Below are 11004 nucleotides of genomic sequence, written 5' to 3'. Positions count from 1 at the left end.
TTTACCACAGTGTATCTGTCTCTGTGTATAATATTCTCCTTGCTCTGCTTCTTTCACTCTGCATCAATTCCTGGAAGTCTTTCCAGTTCACATGGAATCCCTCCAGTTCATTATTCCTTTGAGCACAATAGTATTCCAACACCAGCATATACCACAATTTGTTCAGCCATATGGGCACATAGTTGGGATGCTGGGTAAGAGAGTCCGGGGGAACAATTCTATCCACACATTGGCACATCCTACTCTTTTCTCTAATTAAGAGTCAGATTGCCTAATATTGGATTGTTTTCTTTTAATAATTTGGTCTTTTAAAAATTATTTTGTTTTAAGGTATAGAAATCTCTTCCCCCCCCACTCTATTTGAGGTACAGCCCTAAGCCCAGAAAAAGGCCTGTTCCTTAAGTGTTGGGCAAGTGAAATACATTGCTTTAATCAATTGATATTTTCAGAAAATCAAACCTTTGATTCCTCAGAAATTTCAGCTTTTGCTTTTTACACTTAACCTCTTTTTCTTCTACATTTGCCTGAACATCTGGATCCTGAGTCAAAGCTATCCTATCCTTCCAGTTACCTGTCCTCTCTCCCCCTACCCCCACATACATACACAAAAGTTGCAATCTCTCCCAAATCAAGACAAGCAGGCTGCAGGCATTGACTCTTTCTGGCCTCAGTGTGAGGTCCTCATCTCCCTTCACCCATAAAAACATTCATCAGTGGAGCCCCTTACACTTCAAAGCAATACTTCCTTCCTTTCTCTATCTTTTCCAGCTTTTCCCCTTCCTCTCCCCTAAACCCCTGTATGTGCTTCTCTTCCTGAGATGAAAGAGATCACATTCTCAGTCCTCATTTTCTCAATCCTCCCTGCAACCTTTGATGCTTTTGGCCAATCTCTCTTCCTTGATGCTTTCTTATCTTTGGGTTGTTAGGACACCAGTCTCTCCTAGTTAACTCCTTCATCTCTGATCTCTGCTTCTCTGCCTTTGCAGGACCCTCCTCCAGATCACACCTTGTAACAGGAGGGTGAGGGTGAGGGTGAGGGTGAGGGTGTCCCTCAGGGTCCTGACTTTGGTCCTCTTCTCTTCTCCCTCTACTTTTCTTGGTGATCTCATCATCTACATTACAGGGATGTAATATCTTTAAGTCTACATTTTCTTCCCCAATTTCTGTGCTGACCTCCAGGCTTGCATCTCTAATTTCCATACAGATATTTCAAAATCATTAACCTGTGGACATCTTAAACTCAGTGTGTCTAAAACAGAAATTGTTATCTCTCACCTGGACACAACCCCCATCTTCTTTATCACTATACTCTTCCTAATCCCTCAGGCTCAAAACCATAGGAGTCATCTTTGACTTCTCATTTTTCTGGTCCCACATATGCAAATGGTGCCCCAAACTGTCAGTTTCAACATTGTAACATCTCTTGAATACACCCCCTTCTTTTCTATGTCACTGCCATCATCCTAGTGGAGGCCCAAATCACTTCATGCCTGAACTATTCACACAATGGGTGGTGGATCTGCTCCACTCAAGAGTCTCCCCTACTAATTAATCATTCTACATTTGACCACTAGAGCAATTTTGCTACAGTGCAATTCTGATTGTGTCACTCCCCTACTCTATAAACTCCAGGCGCTCCCTATTGCCTCCAGGATCAGATACATAATGTTCTATTAGCCATTTGAAGACCTTTATAGTCTTCTTATACCTTATTGCCCAATTTGTATATTTTAATCCAGTGATACTGCCCTCCTGGATTCTTTCAGCAGAAGGTTGTTTTTTTTAATCCCTTGCCTTCTTACCAATAATTGATTCTAAATATTGATTCAAAGGCAGAAGAGTGGTAAAGGCTGTATCTGTATCTGTATCTGTATCCATTGAACAACCTAACTGCGTAAATTCTAAGATAGAAGAACAAGAAGGACTAAGCAATCAGAGTAAAGTGATTTTCCCACAGTTGCAGAGCTAGGAGGTGTCTGAGGTCAAATTTTAACCCAGGTCCTCCTGATTCCAGATTTGACACTCTCCACTGTGTGACCTAGCTGCCTCTGGCTCCAAGCATTTTCAATGGCTGTATTCTATTCCTGGAATATTTCTTCCTTCCCAGTTCAGAACACTGACCCCACTTCCCTTAAGTCCTAACCAAAAATCTTCTACGGGAACCCTAACCCTAACCCCACTAAATTAGAGGGCCTTCATTCTTTTCATTATCCCCTATTTCTCCTATGTTGACCTTGCTTGATGTATTTTTTTGCATATTGTCTCCCTCCCTCATTGGGCTATAAGCTCTTTGAGGACAAGCATTGTCTTTTGCCTTTTTTAGGAATCCCCAGGCTGAGCACAGGACATGGTGCATGTAAGGCACTGAATGTAGATGGAATGGAATCAAAAATTTCTAGTTCTTGGTATAACCTGGGTGGATCCCTCTCTTGTCTGTATCCTCCTCTTCTCCCATTTTTATTCTAGACCCACAAAAGATGGGTTCACCTGTAGATGGGACATCACAAGATTCTTCCCATAATACCCTCCGTCTCTGTCTCCACTGTTACCCTGACAGGTTTCTTCATTCGTCCCTCTTTCCTGGTGCAGTTTAGAAAGAAGCCTCTTGTCATATTCAAACTCTGGGAGCTGAGAGTCTCACCTTGAATGGCAGGTGGAGACAGTTTAAAAACGAGGCTGGGAGGGACAAGCGTGATAACAGACACGTATAACTTCAAAAATACCCCCCACAGGGCTGAGACCTCAAGTCCTGGCGAGAGGGAAGGAAAATAGGGCTAGTCCTTTCCCTGGAACCATGGAAGGAGACTTACAAAGCCCTGGGGTGGAGGGAGAAGCTGGTAGAACTCAAACAGCATCCCAAGAGAAGCCATTTTGTACTCCAGGCACAGAAGCCAAACAGCAAGGGGCAGGGGCAGGATCGGACATCAAGCAGGAAGTGTACATGGAGCATCCACGTTACAGGAAGGAGATTCATTACCAGGCTACAGTATATCTCCTAATGGAAAGGCATAAGAGTCTGAAACATTACTGCACAGGAAAAAAAATAAAAAAAAAAAAGAAAATGATTCCTTATTGAAAGAGAGATTAGATGAATTGCAAAAGTTACCTTTAATACAGCAAAGAGTTCCACTTGACTTTAGCCTACATGATTATCAACCTGGAGATAAAGTCTATATCAAAAATTTCACAAGAAGATCAGTGTTAGAACCAAAATGGTGTGGACCACATGAAATAATCTTTGTTACACCTACATCTGTAAAAATCAAGGAAAAAATTCCTGGTACCACTATTCGCACTTAAAGCCCTCAGTGAAGCCAAAACCTTATCCAAATATCCAACCTCAAATGCAAGAAACAGAACCTCAATAAAGAAATGATACAAGATCAATTCAGTCTTCTCATAGGATAGGTCACCCTGGGCTATATCTTCAATTCCAAATGCTTTCTAGAACACATTCTTTCATTTCTACTGGATTTGGAATAGTGTGCTATTATTGCAATATCCTTTCCATTGTATTGGAAGGTCTTTCTACTGAAGACTTTTTGGTACTTTTTTTGTTTTTATGCATGAAACTGTTTGATGTTACCACTACCTGTCTTGGTGTTAGTAGCCTTAAGTTTCTTTCTGAAGGCAATCTTTTGTGTCATTTAAAATTATTCTAAACCCTGGGAGACTACCCAGGGCTCCCTGATACAACTTCCCCCAACACCTCCCACTTCCTTTGTGGGAGGTATCAGAGAAAGTATGAGAGGGTTTTGGAGCCTTTTAGCTCTCTCGAGGCTGGAGGCTGGCTGCTGTTCTCTACCCTTGACCCTGCAGAGCTCTTGGCTAGTCTCTCTCTCTCTCTCTCTCTCTCTCTCTCTCTCTCTCTCTCTCTCTCTCTCTCCCTNTCTCTCTCTCTCTCTCTCTCTCTCTCTCTCTCTCTCTCTCTCTCTCTCTTTCTCTCTCTTTCTCTCTCTCTCTCTCTGCCTTTTTCCCCTTCTATCTACCTCCTAGTTTTCCCTAGACCTTCTCTTTCCTAATCTAAATAAAACCTAGCTATTCTAACATATTCTAAACCCTAAATTGCTCTCTGACCCTTTATTTGAGCCCCGAATGGCTCTGGTCAATTTCCCCCTGCTGGGGCTGGGGACCGCTACCTTCCTTTCCCTTCCTCTACCTTCCTCCTTTCTCCCATCCATCCATTCCTCCAGACCTTCCTCCCTTCACCCTTACACTTTGAAGTCTTTCCCCTGGAATTTTATTTTCTATATTCTGAAGTTCTAGTCAATTCTTTCTGATGATAAATTTCATTAGTGTGTTATCCAACTGTGTTCTTCTGGGTGACCTGAGACCTTTAGTTGTCTATGTTCATCTTATCTTTGGAATCAGTATATTTTACTTTGGACTCGGGAAGATCTTCTTTTACTATTTTTTACTTTTCTTCTAAGGTGTCTGTCACTTCTATTTCTATGACGAATCTATCATTCTCTCTTTTGTTGTCTTTGGGAAGACTTGCCAGGGTAAATTCTAGGTTTTCCTATTCTCTTAGTCTCAAGGTTCTAGCAAACTCATGCAGGAAGATTATACACAAAAGAAGGATGAAAAGGGTTTGCAAAGGGGAGAGAATGTGCCCGTATCAAGAGTATGGTGGAGAAATGTCAGAAAAGACCAAAAAGTAGAGCCAGGTGAAAAATAAGATATGTGAGATTCCCTTTTTCCTGGATGTGGGACGCTTGAGAAGGGAAGAGATTTGGAATAGCATCTGTTGAGTGCAAGTCACAGAATCAATTAAAGATCAATTATCAGTCCATAAGAGGACTGTGAGTCCATAAGAGCACAATGAATAAGATGCAATGAAGAAGAATGAAGAAGAATGACTCAAGAGATACTAGAGAAAAGAAAAGATTCATACATTCCTGGGGAAATATAAAAAATAACAATAAATTCCTTAGTTGTTGAGGACTAATTTAAAAAGAATAAAGGAAGAGAATTGCAAGACCATTCCAGGCACAGTGACCAAACACATATTTTACATAGAGCAGCAGCAGGTAAGAAATAGAGATGTCTCCTCAAAAGTAAAAGGGTATTTTCAGATCTGGCCAATCTCACCTTTATATTATACATCATTAATATTCTTAACCCATTACCTTGACTATAATTCTTTGAAGTTTCTGGAGTTCTGGGTGTATATTTAAATCTTTTCTTTCTCATAAAGAAAATGGCAGCAGTTTTTCTTATGAATAAGCTCAAACAAAACACAACTTAATTAAATATTGCTTTTTTTTCATTGAATAAAGGAACTCTGCCTTCTGCATCATAGTCACTCTTATTTTTGTGTAAAATGAAGTATAAATTAGAAATAGATGCCACATACAAATGGAAACAATCATGAAGCAAAAAGTTTTCACTATGACCCATCCTGCCAAGAACCTCAAGGTCTTAATATAACAACAGACAATTCCCCTTCACTTGACTGAAAACCATCCCAGATAATTAATCGAGTCTAGATGAATATCTCTTTAGAAACTTCCTCCTGTTTTCATCAAGATAAGACTCGACTTCAGTCATGCAAAAATAAACTACATTGTTGCTTGAACTTTGTTCACATCTGAGGCATCACATCTGGGAATGAGGAGTGGTTGAGTTCCACAGTGGAAGAGACACAAACTAACCAAAGTAGACAGTACACAAGGTTTATATGAGGTTCAGGGAGTGAGGAGCAGGTAGGGTGATAGGACAGGAGCTGATCCCTCAAGATCCCTCTGTCTGGGACTTCAGATTGATCCAGAACAATAACCCTTTTCCCCTGCCTGGGGTTAGGAGTTTCTACCAGAAGGGAATGTGACAGGATTGGCCATGGGGAGTGCGGCAGAGGATTTGATTGCTGCTTATTACAGGTCCCACAGCAGAATAACAGGCACATCCTATGCTGGCTTCTTAGCATTACAAACACTCTGGGGTGAGAGCAGACTCATGTGGGAACCCCATGAACTCCTCTCTAAATGGAGTCACTGGATTCACATGCCTTTCTCTCAAGAGAACTCAATGACAAGTTTCTCTCCATCTTCCTCCTTGTCTGATTCCTCATTCCCAGGGCTTGCAGTTCCCAGAGAAGATGTGATCTTTTATTCTGAACAAAGGGAAGCCCCGTGTATACTAGAGCAAGAAGGACTGAGAGATTGGCATCCAGGTGAGTGAGGTGAAAAGTGGTGTGTGAGAGCTGTGGTTACCAAACTTTTTTTGTGCTGCAGTGAAGCATGGGCTAGATTTGAGAGCAGAAAGACCTGACATGGAATTCTTTTTCAGATGTGTACAGCAGTGGCTTTCTGGGCAAGTCACTGAACCCCTCAGCCTGTTTCTCTATCTTTAAGAGAAATGACTTGGGCTACATGTCTTTTTAGCTCCCATCAGGGCATCAGTCTATGACCCTATGAGAAGTCACCATTTGGGATTTAGGGGCATGAAACTCTCCCGAAAGTGAAGGAATAGCTGAGCTTATCCACTCTGAGCTCTGGGTTATCCAGAAATGTGTATGAGGGCTTGCTCTGTGCCAGGTCCTGTGGTAAGATATAGGGGACATAAAGGGCTGCAGTGGACATCCCCTGCTCTCATGAAGCTCACCAGCTGATGAAGCAGAAAGCAAGCCAACAATTCTGTAGAAGCTCTCTAGATACTACATCCATGGCAGACAAACAAGAGAGGGAAGGCTCTGATGGGAAGGAGCATTAGAGAGGTTTAATGGGAGAGGTGGCCTGGGGCTTCAGGAGAACCAGACTAAGGATACTGGTGGAAAGTATAGAAGAGAAAATAAGGGAAAGGCACTGACAAAACTCAGTCCAATGGCCATCTCCAGCAATTTAGCCCTGAACCCAAGGACACATATTGGCTACTTGCTCAAGGAGATGAATAGATCAAGTGAGAGTGTCTGGAGGATTCGAGAGAAATGGTTTATTGGTGCCAATAAGAAGAGAGTCATTAGTTCATTAGTGTGGGAAAGACTGAAAATTAAAGACAAATATAAAGACCAAAGGAAGGAAAAGACTGTGTTGAGATGAGGGAGTGGAATGGGATACTTTGCACATATAAAGAGATTTTCTTTAGCCAGGAGAAGAATGATTTTTTTCTCTGATCCTGAAGCCAAAAAGGAAAAGGAGGCAGCTGAGTTGGATGAGATGTGGAAGATAAGCGAACTCTGCAGAAAGTTTCAGCTTTTGCTCATGAAATATGAGGCCAAGTTCTCAGCTCAGAAGGTGTGGGCAGGGAGTGGGAGGAAGCTATTGGAAGAGCTGGAGACCAGGAACATATCTGGAAGGCTGCTGTGATGGGTGGCAAAGGTAATTCATTAGGGAGACATCACAGGATCGTCATGGTGAGGACCCAGCTGAGATTAGGGAGCCTAAATGTAGAGTGGAGCCAAGCAGCTGGTTTCCTGATTTTCCTTCTCTCCATTGACCTGCAGCACAGGAGGAAGAGTGAGGACTGCTGCCTTCCTTGGGAGCCATCCAAGGCTAAGCTTTGCAGAAATCACCTGCTCCAGGCCCTTTCCTGGCCACTGGGGCTCTTCTTAGAAAAGCAGCTGCCCACACCACCTCAGCTTAGGGAGATCAGAGCCTAGAAGGAAGCCTCCAGGATCTTCAGGTTTGGGTCTGCTCAGGTTCCAACAGAGTTACTGTTGACTCCTGAGAAATAAGGGCAAGAAAGAATCCTGGAAGAGCTTGGGCCTAACATAAGCCTTGGGCCCAGTAAGTAAAAATGAATTAAATATCAAATATGTTCTATGATTGGTGTTAAGCCTTGAGGATACAAAGGAATGACAGTTTGGCCTGTCCTAGAGCTCACCGTCTAGCATCCCAACATGGATATGGTTTAAAAGGGTGATCCAGGGAGAAATGTATATTGGTGAACAGAAATGCATTCATTTAACAGGGAAATAAGGAAATAGAGGAATGAAGAGAAGGACAGTTTAAGAAGAAAAGCAAACAAAGGAAGAAATAATCCAAATTATAATGATAAAATAAAGGTCACAATTTGCATATGGCACCTACTGTGTGTCACACACTTTGTAAATATTTTCTCATTTGTTCCTCATAGGAACCCTAGGAGTCACTTGATATTATTGTGCCCATGTTATAGTTGAGGAGAGGGAGACAGAGGTCTTGTGAAGCCCAGGCAAGTTTTTTTTTTTAAACCCTTACCTTCTGTCTTGGAGCCAATACTATGTGTTGGTTCCAAGGCAGAAGAGTGGTAAGGGTAGACAATGGGGCTTAAATGACTTGCCCAGGGTCACACAGCTGCCTAGCAAGTTTCTGAGGTAGAATTAGGAATTTACCACCACCTGTATTGTGATTTTTTAAGAAGAATATCATGAAAAGTTGGCATTTATATGAGGTGGAAAATAGGAAGAGAATTGTAAAAGCTTTCTTCCTGAGGAATGAAAATAATTGTTTTGGTTTTAGCTCACTAAATAGTCAACAAATCCTGTGAAAGATTTGGTTTTCCTGAATGATAAATGTACCTGGAGATCAATGGCATATATCACTTTGTTGTTTTTTTTAAAATAATGTTTATATATAAAACCACCTCTGTGAGGATAGAATTTCATTTTTCCAAACACTGGCAAATTGGTTCAACTCTCCATGGACCTGCTTAACAATTAACCTGAGTTACCAAACAATTCCTTTAAGAAATTCCCAGATAGAAGAATGATAACATAAGTGGAGGTAAGTTCAGATCAGAAAACAAGCCTAACATTGCCATAAGTGGCCAGTGAAAGGCTATTTTTGTGAAAAGGTTGTGGTCAGTGATGATCTCACAACACCCTCTAATCTGCGTGTCTAGTGACCCGGGTTTGCAAAAACTCTGCTGTCTCTGCTTCAAGAATGCAAACCCAAATAAATCTCTATCTCATGATTACACATTTGATGAGAGGAATGGAACTATTACTCATGTGTAGTGACAGCCAAGGAGAAACTGTGGATGATTGTGAGTATGAATGGCCAGCCTTCTTGGAACTTGGGAAAGAATGTGATGTCAAGTGGAAAAACTAAAAGAATATGTTACACTTAGCCAGAAGCCATCAGAGTTTGATGTCATCATTGAATGCAGCCTGAAACCGCCATATACCCAGTTATGATCAATTGGAATCGCTATAGGAAAAAACACATTATGTTTGAAATACTTGTTGTCAGAGGGGGAAAATATTATTATAACAATATTGGGACCTTTTTACTGCTTATGTTGCCACTAATTAATTTTTAGCTCAAGTCTGTTTGAACATTATCTCAGATCTGCAAAGAGCATATGAACCAATAAATAGGAAGGCTGCGAAAGGACTAATAATGAAGCATTCAGTCCATTTCCTTACAAAAGGATGATGGCCTCAAGTTACTGTAAAAGAAATTTTTAAAAATGAAAATACCATTTCCTTGCTTAAATTTTATTTAATAGAAGGATTTTATTTTGGTGAAAAGAGGCATTTAAAGAAAATAATGGCTACTCTTAAGAAGTGGGGAACAGAACAAAATCATTGATGACTTAAGTAAATGCAAAAAAGAGTGCCGATTTTCTTTATTTGATCTCAAATAATACAACAAAAAAATAAGTTTGAAAGCAATCACAAAAAATTACATAATGCTTTCAGATAAGCTAGATCATGAAATAATAAGAATATATTACAGGGGGAGCGCAGCGGGCGCGGGGATGAAGGGAGTGGGTCCTGCTCCCGAGCCTGCCACCTGGCCTGGGGCAGGGGGCCGGCAGTGGCTGCTGCTGTCGGGCCGGGCCGGGGCTCTGGTAAAGGGGCTCTACTGCGGCTCGCACAACTGCAAGGCAGGCAAGGCAGAGATCGCGCGTCGCCACCACCCGGACCTCGTGCGGCGGGCAGGCGACCTTTCTGAGGGTGGCCACCGCCACGAGATCCTCAAGGATGAAGAGACACGTAAAGATTATGATTATATGCCGGATCATCCTGAAGAGCACTCTAGCCATTGCTATCACTCCTACAGTAGATGTCAGAATTGTCATTATGGAGCTGGTGGAGGAGCTATCATGAGGCCATCAGCTACCTCGCCACAGTGCCAAAGCATCGTATTCGAGCTACGGAAATTGCCAAGCAGCAAGGGCTGCTTAACGAGGCCAAAGAGAAAGGCAAAAACAGACGATCCAAGGAAGAAATCCGTGAGGAGGAAGAAAACATCATCAAAAATATTATAAAAAGTAAAATAGATATAAAAGGAGGCTACCAGAAACCTAAAGTGGGTGATATTTTGCTGTCTAAAATTGTTTTAGCTCCTTATCACCTGTGTGCATACGTAGTCTGGTATTGCCAGTGGATTTATCGTTTTAATATCAAAGGTCAAAAGTATGGAGAAGACGAGAGGCTATATCTCATTCGTAAATATATGAAAATGTCTCAATCTCAGTTTGACAGTCTGGAAGATCATCAGAAAGAAACTTTTCTTAAACGGAAACTATGGATAAAAGAGAACTATGAAGTCTACAAACAGGAACAAGAGGAGGAGCTAAAGAAGAAAATGGCAAATGACTCCTGATGGAAGAGATACAGGAGATGGAAGAAGAATGAGGGACCTGGGAGATTAACTTTTGTTGATGACTAACAATTATTGGAATTCTGTATACCAAACCACAATAATTATAAAATTATTTTTTCATAAGTGAATTATTTTAGAAAATTCATCACTTTATTTTCAATAACAATCTAAAATTCAGGAATCATCTGACCGAATGAGACAATGTGAAGTATAAAACATACATAAAACTGTATTAAGACATTTAAAAAAAAAAGAATATATTACAGTCATGCACCAATGGTATCATACCAATGAAATAGGCAATGAAACTGAAAGAAAAATGGAAAGATTGAAAGTGAATGGTGTAGTACTAATGACACATCATGTCCAGTCACAAGGTTTGATCTGTAGGAGTAAAAATGAATAAATACTCCTAGTATTTAAAAAAATATATGGGGGTAGGGCGCAGCTGGGTAGCTCAGTGGATGGAGAG

General features: G+C 41.2%; 1 pseudogene; it reads left to right on the top strand.

Moving 5' to 3' along the window:
* The first annotated feature begins 2794 nt into the window (after positions 1–2794).
* LOC123252768 lies at positions 2795–10677 on the top strand (annotated as a pseudogene).
* The last annotated feature ends 327 nt before the right edge of the window (positions 10678–11004 follow it).

This window comes from Gracilinanus agilis, chromosome 6 (genome assembly GCF_016433145.1).
Source record: "Gracilinanus agilis isolate LMUSP501 chromosome 6, AgileGrace, whole genome shotgun sequence".
Taxonomy (NCBI): domain Eukaryota; kingdom Metazoa; phylum Chordata; class Mammalia; order Didelphimorphia; family Didelphidae; genus Gracilinanus; species Gracilinanus agilis.
This window is presented reverse-complemented; position numbering and strand designations above follow the sequence as displayed.